At 40.9% G+C, this 15,547-nt stretch overlaps 1 protein-coding gene across 3 annotated transcripts in view; it reads right to left on the minus strand.

The window, feature by feature from the left end:
- fignl2 (fidgetin like 2) overlaps positions 1-10,154 on the minus strand; it is a 55,594-nt gene extending 45,440 nt beyond the window's left edge. The window contains exons 1-2 of one of the 3 annotated variants that reach the window (XR_013282235.1): positions 10,020-10,154; positions 8,397-8,970 (exon numbers count right to left, since the gene is read on the minus strand). The gene's annotated coding sequence lies outside the window, so the exon portion shown is untranslated. Of the gene's footprint in view, positions 1-25; positions 83-4,789; positions 8,971-10,019 lie in introns of those variants that run through there. The other 2 variants (XM_077512186.1, XM_077512187.1) reach the window with 2 other exon arrangements.
- Between the last annotated feature and the right edge of the window lie 5,393 nt (positions 10,155-15,547).

A 15,547-nucleotide genomic window follows, 5' to 3' on the forward strand; every position in this document is an offset into this window, starting at 1 on the left:
AGAAAAAAGGAAAGCAAAATCCTACCTCATTGTAGATGCCAAAACGATATGTGGGTCCCGTAGTTTTTTTTTTTTTTCCAAGTGACTCTTTAGTTGCCGACACGAAAGTAGTTTGTAGTATGTCCCTCCTCACTTGTCTTGTGCGCCAGCGTCCTCAGAAACATGCAGCTTCACTTGTACAAAATGTACATGACTCTTGCATTGCACGCCAACATTGACATATTTGTCGCGTATGCGTATAAGTCAGCGTAAGGCATATCTAGCATTATTTTCAGTAAGACTGTGATGGCTGTTGCAGATAACTACAACTATTTCTTCATATTGTGACATCTTGCAAGAATGCCGCCAGAAAACGTTACTTGGAAATGTCACCCTTTTTAGTTGTCTTGTACAAACGGCCACCGTTGGCCGTAGCCGACGCCAAAAAACAGGAACAATTCGGCGAGGGGCGAGCATTAGAAGCAATGAACTGAAGCAGCTAACACAAACGTAACATACCTCCGACACCGCGAGACCTGTGTTGCGTTTACTGACACTCGGATATAAGAGTGCTAAACCGAATGAATGGAAAAATATAATGATAAAAAAGGAGAACCATTTTAGAGATCCAAGTTTTTTTCTTTGGATCAACACTCTCAAATGCAAGCAGCAGTCAGTTCTCATCGAAAAATCACACGCTACAGACTTTTACTTATTGCCCTGAGCGATGAGAAACAAAAGCATGTTTAAAAGTTTCTATCCATGCAACTATTCCAAGATCAGCTATTTCTAACCTATTTGTCTTTGCTGTCAAATGTGCCCCGTAAACACTGAAGACATTGTAGCAACCTATTTTTCTGTCAAATCGGTAGTTTCCACTTTCAGTGACCTGCTCATGTTAACTCATTCACTCGCCGCCATTTTCACATTTCGCAATCCCGTTCGCTCCCGGCTGTTTTACTGGATTTTGACAGATTTTGCATGGCCCACAGAATATTGTGTTCAATTGTTATAAAAGCATGGAACCTATCAAAAAAAAAAGATTAAAGTCTCTTCTTTCATCAGGAAAAAAAAGTATGTTTCTATCTGTTTCAGTTATGCAGCAATTAGCATTAGAAGAGAGCTAAGCTTCATCAGTTTTCACAAATCTATTTAAAATTGTAAGTAATTGAGCTTTTTTTTTTCGATGGCCCTGGTTGATCTCCTTTGCTCTGCTGCCACCTGCTGGCCGTTTGTGTAATAACTACCATTTCTGCAACCGGTCTTTGCAGTTGAGAGGCTGCATCAAAGCCTTCTGTATGCTTTAGCATAAAAAAAAAAAAACACACAAAAAACCAAAACATATATATACGTCTTTGGGACACTTAAAACTTAAAAAAAAAAAAAAACGTATTTACACGTTATTGGGAGCAAATGAGTTAAGGGCCGAGTCATAACAGCGACAGGAGCACAACCGCCCACAAAGACTATTTATTCTCCCTAACTAGCCACCACAAGTCCTGTAGATCCAGCCGCCGGTGGAGAAAATGACGGCATATGGCCGAGTGTGCTGTTCCACAAGATGACCCTGAATTGAGCCGACAGACCCTTGGGTGAAATCAAATTTAATGCATGTAAACATTTAGCCCCCTGAGCACTGTGCCATGATCCCTCGCACGGGCTTAGGTGACCCCAGTCAGCGTCAATCAGCTGGAGCACAATGGGAAGAGGCACAAGGAGGGGGAAAAAAACACGGTCACCCGCATTTTTAATAAGCATACCCGGATGGCATTGTGCAAGCTTGTGTGTCTCCCCATGAACGTGGGTAAGCAAAACGACCCGAGTGGCAATTATGAGGATGCATGAGCTTTAGAGATGAGTGGATAATCTGCTTGGACAGATTTAAGACGAATCTAGCATGTCTGCTGTCCAAATCAGAGCGCAATGAGATACATATCGAGTTTACGCAACGATATGATGATTGTGAGCATGGGCAGAAAGCCCACTCGGGCTTTTGTAAGAATTTACTAGGAATGTGATACGACAACAGCAACAAAAAGAAAGTCTTGAATCAATTAAAAGGGATACTTTGCTTATTTAGCCATTTTTGGCAGTCAAACATGAATATTTTGCCTATAATAAATTTGATGTTTTCAACATTTTTCATGTACAATTAGTACCTTTTAAAAACACATTTTGCAACTTGCTGTCGACTGAAAATGACATCACAGGGGCTCAGGTAACCAATCACAGCTCAGCTAGTGAATGTCACATGACCAAACCGAGAAAACAGGTGAAGCAAAGAAACATTCCAAATATGTCTGTTTTTTTTGTTTTTTTTACTCATTTTTCTAACTTGTGGATTAGCCATTGTGATCATGTTGAAGTAATTATGAGCAAGAAGATACTTGAACCCATATTTTTCCACCAGCATTTGGATAGAACTCCAACCAGAATACGCCACTGTACGACACCCAAACGTTTCCACGCCTTTTCATCTGTCCCTTCACCCCTGCTCGAGCACCCAAGCCACACCTGCCGCAGTTTTCCCGGCAATCATGGAACCCGTTCAACAGTCTGTCTGCAGACGCTCGCCAACAACAGTCCTCCAGGCGAGAGCAGGGAGCAGCAGAGGGGAACGCGCAGGAGATAGCAATCTGATAGCCGATCATTAACAGACGGAATAAATTGAGGCTCCGGCGTGACGGTTGGAGGTGATGGTGTTATTGTTTCAGCTCCTGCGCCATTTCAAAAACCTGCTATGCTTCGCCAGAAAAGCTATTTGATTAATGTTGTCGCATTTATGATGAACAGCGTCCACCTTTGAAACAACATTAACCCGAAAGCATGAAAAATGCCCAATGTAGCAATTTGCCGAAAAATATCTTTGCAACAGCCTTTTTATTTGACCATTTATGACACAAACATCTTCTAATTATCAGGTGAACACCTTAGCCATTCACGATGGTTAATAGTTTTTAGACTGGATTTGGTTTTGAATTTCCCTCCCTCTGCAGCCATGATGCTTTGGGCAGTAGGCGGGGGACACCCTGGACTGGTTGCCAGCCAATCGCAGGGCACACAGAGACAAACAACCATCCACACACACAAGCACACCGAGGGACAATTCGGAGCACCCGATTAACCGGCCATGCATGTCTTTTGGAATGTGGGAGGAGACCGGAGTACCCGGAGAAGACCCACGCGGGCACGGGGAGAACATGCAAAATCCACCCAGGAAGGCCGGAGCCTGGACTCGAACCCGAGTCCTCAGAACTGGGAGGCGGACGTGCTAACCAGTCAATCACCGTGTCGCCCGGAAATGTAATCATTTGCTATAAAATATGAAACCTGAAGATGGAAAAGATGATTGCAAATTGCGATCCCCGCCCATAATGCAAAGCAGTGCATATTTGAAGTGACTTTGCTCTAACTTCGTCAGTTTTTTTAAGTACCACCACATAATATACATATTTTCATTTTCGGAGACATAAGCCTGATTTTGTGAAAACACTTCACATATTAAATTATTTTTACGATTACAATAAAAAAAAACAGTTACAGAAATCAATACCTTTGAATTAAAAGCGAGCTGCTATCCTGGCCGGAATTATGAACGTTACAAGCTCCCATTTGACTGTTCTCGGTCTCAATGTTTAGAGTTGCTCCATGGTTGGTCTTAAAAACAGAACTTTTCATTTTCTCATTTTCATTTTTTTCTCGACCAATAAGAATGGAACTGGAAAATTTCCTAAGGCACTCTAATGTCTTGTAAGGGATACAAAAAAACTGCACTGACATTTTTGGTCTTTTGACAATCCTTTGAAAAATAAACTTTTTTTTTTTTTTTTTGCAGTGCTGGAACCCTTTTCTTGGAACATAACCAATGTCTTCATATTTTAACTCTGGTAAAGTAATATTATTTTGTCCTTTTAATATTAAAATGTGATTGTCTCAACATTACCACTTTAGTTGCTTAGTGTGGCCCTAATGCTGGAAAATAATTTTGCTTCTTACATTAACTTGTGCAGATTGTCCCCTAGTCAATTTGATTATATAAGTGGAGCACAACTATTATTTTGAAACAAAATATGACAAAATAAAATGCAGAAAGGAACAACAACAAACAGCATGAAATTACACTCAAATCAAGAATGACTTGATTTTATATTCTAGCTTGATATAAAGCAGGTGTGCAAGCAAAAGTGATGATCGATGCGGTATTAATGTAGCAATCAATACCAAGTAATCAAGTGCCACTGAAAATAGCATTATGCCCCTGGAAACATGACCTGCAGCTGGATGAGTTCAACACGCAACTCCATTTCTTTCGTCTCTACAAAATAATATAGACTCACACGTACATTTTAACACCTTTACTACTATTTTACCGTCCACGCATATCAGGCCACCTGCAACACATTCAGCCGATGAAATATTTGCTACTTTAGTGATTCATTATTCCGGACAAGTTCAAACGTCAAGTCATCTTTACTTATGTGCTCTTCTGTGCCTCTCTCTACGGATCACCATTTATTTATTGATTTATTATTATTATATCTACAGCTGCCACAATACATTACATAATCAATTGCACGTCTTGAATTCCTGTAACGTTGCTGTAAGGATTGTAGTGGCGAGAAAGGAAACCTGGATACTCTTATCAAGGCTGACACCTAGTGGCCAAAACGTAGCACAGTTTCAAACATTTGAGTTGGGTCATTTACTTGAACTGTGAACATTTTGTCGCAAAAAGGGCACCCATCACCAGAATTATTCATAAACTTAATAAAAGGCAAAGTTATGAAAAACTAATTGTGTCTTTGCCCACCTGGGCGGGATCTTCTTCAAGCTCGGGTCTTTGGATCTTCAGCGCAAGATCTTTGCTGTTCCTAGTGTTGCACTCTTCGGCCTTGAGATGTCGGATGTTGGTCCTGGTTTTGCGGGAGCCATCCACCCAGCTTGAGGGTTACTCATGTCCCCAGTGCCCCAATCACTACTGGCACCACTGTTGGGTTTACCCTTCATATTTTTTCTAGTTCTTCCTTCAGTCTTTGTTATTTCTCCAGTTTTCCGTGTTCCTCTTTCCAGATCTTGCTGTCATTCGGGATTGCTAACATCTGTCATGTCTGCTGTCTGTTGTTTATCCAACACCCTCTCAGGCTGCCTGGCTGTCACCACTTCCTCAGTTTGGATCTCAAGTCGGACAGGATCTCGACCTGCTCGCTCTCAACCACCTTCGGAGGTGTCCGCCATCTTGATTTCGGGATCTCTTGTCCATATTACAGCCATTATTAGCTAAACCCGTCGTAAAAAAAAGTGAGTACACCCAAAAGTAAAAATGTCCAATTGATTATAGTCAGTCATTTTTCCCTCCCGGTGTCATGTGACTCGTTCGTGTTCTCAGGTGTTAATAGGGAGCAGGTGTATTCAATTTGGTATTAACAGCTCTCGACCTCCCTCATACTGGTCATTGAAAGCTCAACTTGCCACGTCATGGCAAGTATAAGAATATAAGATAATTATATATTAATATAAGACGCTTGCCAACACCCTGAAACTGAACGGTGGTTAAAGACCATCCAGATGGGCAAATGAAACTTTGTAAAGATTTTGAGGCTTTGCCGTATTGATTTGGAAAAAAAAATAAAAAAAAAAATAAAAAAAAAATAAAAGCGTTTTAAAATACATCACACCAGTGACATCTGGTGGTCATTTGGAGTCATAGCAGCTATTCCTCAATGTGATTTGCCTAAATTGATTGATACTCCCTGCGATTGGCTGGCAACCAGTTCAGGGTGACCCCGCCTACTGGCCAAAGCCAGCTGAGATAGGCTCCAGCACCCTCCGCGACCCTTGTGATGAATAAGCGGTCAAGAAAATGGATGGATTGATTGATTGATGGATTGATTGATTGATTGATTGATTGATTGATTGATTGATTGATTGATACTCCAACATTACACCAATACATTCAACGTGTCTAATGATCATTTGACAATGAGACGTTGACCAATGCAACTTGTACGGGGAAATCGTCCTGGATGTCATTATTTTACACACAACTTAAACTACGGTTTGTTTAATTATTATTACTTTTTTTTTGTAAACATACACCGGCATAAACATGTTAAATACGACACAAATTCCATGACTGGTAACACAAATAGATATGATAAGGATTAGTGTCCTTTTAACGGCATTAACTGTGCTACGCAATGCATTCTGGGAACAATATATATGCAAAACAGGTGGCTTTAACACGTCCGAAACGTCTACCGGCAAATTAAGTGTTGTCGCGTTCCATTTGCATTTGTGTTATTTTTTGGAACAACATGATGACAGTTGAGCTCCGTAATTTAGTGCTGGTCCACAAATCTGCGTATAAATGACGGCAATTGTTTTTAAGTTATATACCGATATTTTATTGATGTGGCGCACTTGGTAATATTTTCCTCCATGTGGCCCCTGAGATAACATGATTTGACACCCCTGGTCTATACTATACTGTTTAACCCTCCTTTTTTTTTTTTTTACCTAAATGTTGTTGTCTTTTTTGATGTTTGTCTGCCCCACGTATGCACCAGTCACCGAGACAAATTCCTAGTAAGGTGAAACTTAATCTCTTACATGGCAATAAATTCTGATTCTATACTTTGCATCAGCCGCCAACCCTGGAGAAGTTGAGGGGAAAAAAAAAAAAAAAAAGGTGCTTCAATGTAGCTATTTGCTCGTGTAGCTCCAAAGTATTTCGGAACCAGAATTGTGCACATTTAGTGGAGGATAGCTTCGTAAACTTCAACTTTCACACAAATACAAGCGACGCATGTACACATTCACAGCTTTTATCATCTCAACCATCTCAAAAATCAATAATTAATACTCGATCAAATCAATGGCTTGAGTGAGATCGTATGTCGCACAGCTGCGTAAAGAATTATTTGTCTGTGTCCAGACTTGCTCCCTGACAATTCCTGACATTTCCACTTGTTGTCATTGCACCTTGTTGGTCATCATCAACCGGAGGGGACACGCTGTTGGAAATGACCCAACATATCGTCAAAAATAATTGGTTTCTCGGCCCTGCAGCCTGATCCTGGTGACAGCCAGCGTGCCCACAAAACTGACCGCAAAGAACGCTTGTGCAGCGCGCACACACGCAATTGTCATTGTATCATCGTGGGGACTTCTCATTGAAATAATGCATTTCCCTAACCTCAACCCTAACCCAATTCAAACCTAAATTCTAAAGACAAGACTTTTTCACGGGCAGTCAAAGGCTTGAACATCAGTCCTGTTCACACTTCCAGTACTTGGGTACATGTCCATTAGGGATGTAACGATATCCAAACATCACGATACGATATTATCACGATATTGTGGGGAGGATGGCGATATTTAAAAAAAAGATCACAATATTGAGAAAAAAAAAAGAAAGCTCCTACTAAAAAAAAAGCACAATATTGTGCTTTTGTACATAACAGCAATGCATATAAACCACCTACAATCTCTAATAACAATATTGAGGCACTTCCTTGCTAATGCAAGCACACATTGATCGCTTCACAAGCAAATTAGGTTCCCCTTCATCTGACAATTAGCATAGATTTGAAACAGAAGGCCAAAACATACCTAATGAAAATTAAATTGCACTAATAAACTAGCCACAAGGGGGTGCTATAACTGCACAAATGAAAATCAACCTGACTTTTTTTTTTTAACAGATGTGTTCCTTTTAAATATTGTGAACATGACGACGACGATATTGTGGCAGTTTTAATATGAAGGGAATTGTAAAATGCTTTTGAAGCGAGTCAATATGTGAAGGAACTCAATGTGGGCTTGCATTAGCGATTAAGTGCCTCAACATTAAGTGTTATTAGAGATTGAAGGTAGTTTATATGTATTGCTGTTATGTACAAAAGCACAATAGTGTGTTTTTTTTTGTTTAGTATGAGCTCTTTTTTTTTTTTTTTTTACAATATTGTGACCTTTTTTAAATATCGCCAATAGGGCTGCGAATCTTTGACTGTCTCACGATTCGATTCGATTATGATTTTTGGGTCTATGATTCGATACAGAATCGATTCAAAATGATTCGATTGACAAATGATTTCTGCTTCAATTTACAGATATGCACAACATTGTCATGATCGACTCCAGTCTGCTTTGCAAGACAAAATGACAAATAGAGACATTAAAGTATCTTTTTTTTTATTTATTTTTTTACATTTATTAATTTTTTATTATAAGTGCATTTTTTTCCACAAAAACAGCATGTGGGCTACAACTGCCTTTTCCCCTTCTTCATTTCTAATTTAAATAAAATCAATTTTTGGATATTAAATATTGATTAAATTAATAAATGAGAATCTCGATTCTTTTGGCACACCCCTAATCGCCAACCTCTCCACAATATCGTGATAATTATCGTATCGTGACGTTTGGATATCGTTACATCCCTACTCACTCACTCACTCACTCACTCACTCACTCACTCACTCACTCACTCACTCACTCACTCACTCACTCACATCAAACTCATTTAATGTCGGCTGCAGTTAAGGAAGGATGTGTTGCTTCCTCACACCTGCCGCTGTCTGAAAAAAGCCACGCTGAGTTGTGACCCTTGACCTGCGGGGAGAGCACACCGCGCCGTCTTGTTTCCGTCCGTCCGTAACGAGGAACCGGGTCATCTTCTGGAACCGGGTCATCTTCTGCGGGCCACCGAAGGACACCTGCAGCCTTTATAAAGTGTTCACGTCACCAGATTTCCACTCTCACAGCTTCTCAACCGGCTTCATGTCCTCCAGACGGTGTTGCGCTTCTTTAAAGGCTGCCCAAGGTGAGTCGCTCCCCTTCCAAAACCTCCAGATAGTGAAGAGTACGCAAATTAAAAAAAAAAAAAATGCTTTTCCAGGTGATTGGAAGATGAGTCTTTTTATGTGGTGCATGCTCGGCCCCATCTTCTTTCCCACAAGTATGGAGGTTGTGCTGGATAGACGGAGTCACCTGATGAGGTATTTACAGTTCGTCTTAAATGTTTGCAAACATAAGAAAATAGTCTTGAGTGTGTTATCGATAAAGAAAGTGCATTTTGGGTCTATGACCCCACCCCCACGCCCCCATAGATGGCATTTGTATCAGATGGAAAAGGGACAAGACGTGATCCAGAACGACAAGAGACATTCCGAAGGAACCTTCGCCAATGACCTGTCTGGTCATCTGGATAAAATGAAGGCCAAAGATTTTGTGGCGTGGTTGACCAGCATCAAGCCGGAAGGGTAAGCTGTCAAATGCAGGAAATGGAGCCGATATGACACTTTTGAGGGAATAATGGAATCATATTTTTACTCAACTCTATATAGTATAACGCCATATTTTTATTGCAGATGTCATGGAAACTTGCTCCAAATAATTGCAGATGTTTAAGATTTTGTCCAAGGAGCATACAAGAATCTGCATTAAAAGTGATGTTTTTCCACCAACGATTATTAGTAGTAATAGCAGTACTGGTGGGACTTGTCCGGATTTATTAATACATGTCATTTTTTTGGTCTATTTTTTTTTTTTTAACTGTGAAATGATTTATATGACACCATTTCAGATACATATTTGACAATAAAGCCTTGCTGGTTTGCAATGTTTCTGTATGTTTCATTGCAGGAATTCTTAATGAATGTGTACTGCACAGTAAAATACACAATAATTAGACAGACATTCTACAGTCCTGAACAGTTGATGTTCTTGTCCTACCACACGGGGGAGCTGTAGCTCACTATTCATCGCATCAGGCAGTTTCATACTCAAGATGATTTTGGAGGCTCATCGTGACCTTGTCGGCGTGAAAGTTGTCTTTACAGTGCAGATTTGTTTTTGGTTTTTTTTAAACAGGGTATACCGCCCATTGATTGCATGCGAGTCTCCAGTGCCTTTCACGGATGTTTATTGCTCAGCAATACACCGTAGAACTAAAAATTTAGACATACAAAACAAACATATTTACTACAAACATAGCATTGCCTAGCATCTAAGCTAACGATAATTGAAATGCTACTGACCACTTTGCCTGCTCATTCAACGGCAGTCTTCTTCCACAAGTGATAATCACAGTCATGAATGCTTTAACAACTTCTCAAATCAACTTTATCCATTTGCTCAACTTTTCCAACTAAGAATGATGACAAAAAGCAACCAGCTCCAAAGGAAAAAGACGTGTCGTCCAATGATTGTCTATGGCTGTGTATGGCTTGACGGAACTGCTGTAAGCCCGCAACTTCCGGTTTGACATGTCAAAATAAAAGCGTCGTATTTCAAAAGGAAATAAAGATGGCAGCATTTACACAGGGGCTGCAGTAAATGTGTCGTTATGAATGGTGTTACATGACCGTTAAATTAATAATAATAATAATAATAATAATAATAATAATAATAATTTTATTGACAATGTCTGAACATGGCCGATTAGGGTAGGAAGAGCATGCAGAATGCACACAATTGAAATATGCCTGATTTTTTTTTCTGGATTTGAATTTGTAATGGAAAACTGTGTCAGGCTAATAGCTTAAACATGGTGACCTATAAGGGACAGAAGGCATTTAGCCAATTAAGGACAGTTTTGATCACAATAACAGTAACAATCACGTTTGCTAATAATTCTTACTTCATGAATGTTTTGATATAAATCCATCCACGGGGTGCTGGAGCCTATCTCAGCTGGCTTCGGGCAGAAGGCGTGGTACACCCTGGACTGGTTGCTAGCCAATCGCAGTTTTGATATAAATATTTTTAAAGGGCACGGTCTCTTGAATGCGCAGTAAGTAAGTTGTGCTCGAGAAATCATCACTCAAGGACGAGTTAGGCCTATAATGCAAAGTACCGGCGAGCTGAGAGAGAATCCTGTTCACATTCTGAAGAACCGTTTCTGTTCTGAACTGCTATTAACAAAGATTGAGGAGATCTTCAGCCCCCACTTAAATTGGGTTTGAGACCTCTGATTGAGAGTCTTTCCGAAATTACCTCAGAACTGTGAGCCAGATGAAACCACTCGTTTCATGTGCTTATAGGGGTAATTCATTTTGGAAAATTAGATCTAATCGAAATCCAATCCAGTCCTTCATGGTGATGTAATGTTGTTGTTGTTGTTGTTTTTATGTTTTGAAATAACAGTGAGCCAGAGAAAAATGGAGATGTGGACTATACAAATGTCCTCCAGGCTGATGTCTGGACAAAAAGCTGAGTGATTGGTTGCGTCGCCGGAACGCACCGCAGCCGCATCCGGTGTAAATCCCGTTTTATGGATGTCCGACTTCCCGATGTCTCCACCCAGCAGCAGTGACATCATCACGTCGGAGGTACAGCTATATACCCGCCGGCCGGTGCCCGGCACACGATGTCATCGTTGCTCTCATAAAGGATCTCGTTTCTTTTTCGAAGATCCTATTGCTTGATCTGATATGTTTTCCAATGCAAGCGGGCGATGGACGCGCTGGCCTAAATAGGGGAGTTGTGCTCCATGACTCCGCCTCAACTGCTGCATTCATTTATCTGCACTGCAGTGCTCCAGCCGGTAACCTCTCTTCGCTCTCTCAACGGCTCGCACACGGCAGACCGGAAGAGCCGTGATGGCCTTAAAGAGGGTGGACTGAGTGGTCCTTTCTCCTCACTTCCACAACTTGACATAGTGGATGTTACTAGATTCAAAATCATAATGCAAATGCATTCGCGCTAAATCAATCAATCAATCAATCAATAAATAGGGTGTGTGACTGTGTGGTGGGACGTTATTGCACTCTCCTGCCTCTCTCTGGGGTGTTATATTATAACTATGGCCAAGGTTGACTAGACGCTGAGGTCCCTTTTTTTTTTTTTAAATATCACTGTTGAGAGACTTATATGTACTCAGTTGATGTGTAATGTTGCTCTTGTGCCACTGCGAGGCGCTCGAACACTTTTCTTTTATCTTTTCTTTTACTTCCGTGTTAAGTCTGAATCCTGTTGGATGCAGACGTGCTTTGTTGTGCTTGTCAAGACGCTATCGGTGACCCTGCATGATCGGTGACGCGCATGCGCAGAATTTCCCGCCATCTTGGATCGCAAACTACGGCAACACCACTAGAACAAAATACCTTGATACCGCGTTCGTATAAACATGATACATAATTGAAAAAAAATCGTAAATTATTGATGCATTACATAATTGGAAAAAAAAAATCTTAAATTATTGATGGATTATGAAGAAACTATTTTAATTCTACAGTTACAGACGAACGTTTCACTTTTGATCCCATACATTCCTTGTGAATCTTCATTGTTATAATTTACCTTTAGTCTGCAGTATTTTATTGTCTTTAGAACAATATGTGGCCAATATCATAAGATAGGTTTTGCGAGTGGGTGAGGCATTGGGGTCATTTAAAACACACACACCGCAGACTTACTGTAAAGTACAACAATGCAGACTCACTGTAATGTAATGAGGTCAAAAGTAAAATGTTCATTTTTAAAAATGACTTAGTTACTGTAAAATGCAACAATAATCTATATGTTTTGTTTCATGTTGTATCTTGTTTTTACGAAGGCGCACAATCGCGTATAAAGATATTTGTTCTAGTGTGATTGCCGTAGTTAGCGATCCAAGATGGCGGGATCTTCTGCGCATGCGCGTCACCGATCGTGCAGGGGCTGAAGTTCTCCTCAATCTTTATTACGGAGCGCTGTCAAGATTGATCGCTTTTCAAAAAGAGGTCAAACCACAAGTCTACAAAGGGCAAATACGCTGAAAAGATAATGACGTAAACACATCGTTTGAACTGGAAGGCTGCTTTATTGGTAATAAAAAGGTTCGTGCTCAAATGAAGACAATCGTTCATATTTTCTTGCCAAGAGGTTGTGCAACACACCAGTATATTGTATATCCTTTCCCCTCACATTTTAAAACATTGTGACAAATGAAAACAAAAACAAAAAACACTTTTTTTTTCACCAAAAAAAAAAAAAAAAAAGGCAGTCGTAAATAAACCATGCGTTAAAAACAAAAGTAATGAGTCCTACAATCAATAAACATCATTACAAAAATAAATTTCAGAGGGAAATGTAAGGTGGAGGAAGAGAAATGTATCAAAGGCAAGCTGCTTTTTAACAAGCCAAGTGGGTGACACGCACGCACACACATAGCACTAGACGAACAGGACATTGGTGACTTTGCTGATTTTTATTTTATTTTTTTTCTCATAACGACACACACGCTTTAATATTGAGACGAAGTGAGGTGTTTGCATGGCAGTATTCATGACTCCACATCCCTGATGCATGTTGTGCTCACCCGCTCCACCCAAAGCCACACCTTCCACATCTTTGAAGCATCTTTTATTATTATTATTTTAATGGTTTTCAGGTGTGGCAGACATCCAAAAAAGCAGAAAAAAAGGCACATGCCATCGAGTGGAACATTATGGAAAGCAAAAGGTGAGGATGAGCTGTCATGGCACTAAGTTTGATGGTGGCAGAAATGAGTTTAAACGGTAGCAGGTGGTCGGTGGGGCACGATTCACACGAGCTGATGTCTTTGAGGAAGAGCTGACTGGCAGAGAAGGGAAGTGTGCACAGTGTGTGCGCGTGTGGTGAGTGCATGGCGTGCTGGTAACATTATCATTGTCATCATAATCGGGCTACAATTCAAACAAACAAGCCCCCCCCCCAATATTGACACAACCAGTGAACGTGTTGCACGGAAATCAAAATGTGACAGTGTTCTTCTGTTTGATGTATATACATATAGACATATATGTATACATGGATAGATCTTTTTATATTATATATTTATATATATTTATAGATCATTCAATTCAGTCACCAAAGTGAAAAGTGTCTCAAAAAATCCAAAAGGTAACAAATGTGACAAAGGGCATAGCTGGAAGCCATTCTATATTATTGTAATGATTCTTTTTTTGTTTTGTTTTTGTTTTTGTTTTTGTATGTGATTAGTAGTAGTAACAGTTTTAAAATTCTTTATTTACAAAAACACAACAAAGCATGCCGATAAAATAAAATATGTTACAATATTTATAGTTTCTCTCAAAAAAAAAAAGTCATTCTTTTCCAGCGATTGTGCCATTTACATCGTCACCTGCGCTGCATATCCACGTCTTCTTTTTCTTTTGGTCTTTTTTTTTTTGTTTTGTTTGTGGTTGACGTGGTGAATGAGTCAGTTCGGAGCGGATCCATCCTAGACGAGCGCGGTTCGGCTGGACGGCACAGCTCGTTTCTCTCATTTGGGAATGTATTTGGTTTCAGTGTGCAGCAGCCAAACCGATTGGGAGACCTCATGTTGTAAACAGACCTGGTTTCATGAGACAGACAAAAAGGGGGTGTTTTCATACAGGCAGTGTTTGAACACACCAAAATGGCATTTAGTGGTGCGACGGCAGACGCTTGGGCAAGACATCCGCTTAGAAATAGGACCATCGACTGGCACGTACAAAAAAAGGAATTGGCAGGAACGCCTCAAGGAGGCAGCTGGATTGACGAAGCCTTTGCGCGTCTTCAACGGAGGAGAAAACATCCGCAAAGCTTCTTTTGATTGCTCGTTACACCGTAGCTGCGTCCACGCGAGGCCTGCTGATGTTGGTCGTTAAGTCTTGCTTTTTTTTTTTTTTTTTGGCGCCTTTTCCCGACTCGCTGGAAGTGTGTGAAAAAAAGATGGTGCCAATGATACACTGACAAACATGGCAGTTGATTCTGTTGCTGAGGACCACCCGTAGACAAATTCTAGCGACCACAAGCCCTTTTTTGTTGTTGTTGCATTTTCTCCTTCCTTCCACTCTCATGCTAGGCACGACCAGGTAAGCGCTCGGGGTCGCCGTGTGCCCGACCCCGCCCGCACTTTGCGATGCTCCGCGTCGTTCTCCGACCTTGCGGGAGGACAGCGGAGAAAGACCAACTCCCAGATGGTGGATCCAAACTGAAGTCCGAAACACGTGACATTACATAACCGCTCATTGGCTGGGAAGCTCGAATGCATATCTGTCATAAGCACAAAAAAAGAATCATCAAGATCTTCTTCCTCCACTGTCTACAACAGACATGGGGGGTCCCCCCTAGTAACATTTGAGCACCCCAGATCAAATCACTACAAATCCTGTGGCACACAAACGTCCTGACAGCGAAACCAGGGTCCACTTCTGTCCCTCTTGGCCGCCGCCATTCACATGCAGAGCAGCAAAAAAAAAAAAAAAAAAAAAACCTTGCCAAAGAGCCGCATTGGAAGTTTGCGTTGAAAGAGCAGCAACGCTCCCCAGTGGGCAGCCGACCCCCCCCCCCCCCCCCCCCCCACCTCACACTGTGAAACCACTGCAGGGTTATGAGCATTAAGTGTCACGTGGGACTTATGATGACTCATGCATGATTCCTGATCAAAACATGCCTTCATGCAAGTCATTTCTATGCATTGAACAAGCACAATAATTATTATCGATCAGAGCAAGTCTCCCGCGGCCTAAAATCAAAAACTATGAGCAAAAACCAGAACGTCTTGTCCCTATGTCAGCATAGTAAAGAGATGGAAAGCGCTTGTGAGATGAGCTTGATC

The sequence above is a fragment of the Festucalex cinctus genome, chromosome 2 (genome assembly GCF_051991245.1).
Source record: "Festucalex cinctus isolate MCC-2025b chromosome 2, RoL_Fcin_1.0, whole genome shotgun sequence".
Lineage (NCBI taxonomy): Eukaryota > Metazoa > Chordata > Actinopteri > Syngnathiformes > Syngnathidae > Festucalex > Festucalex cinctus.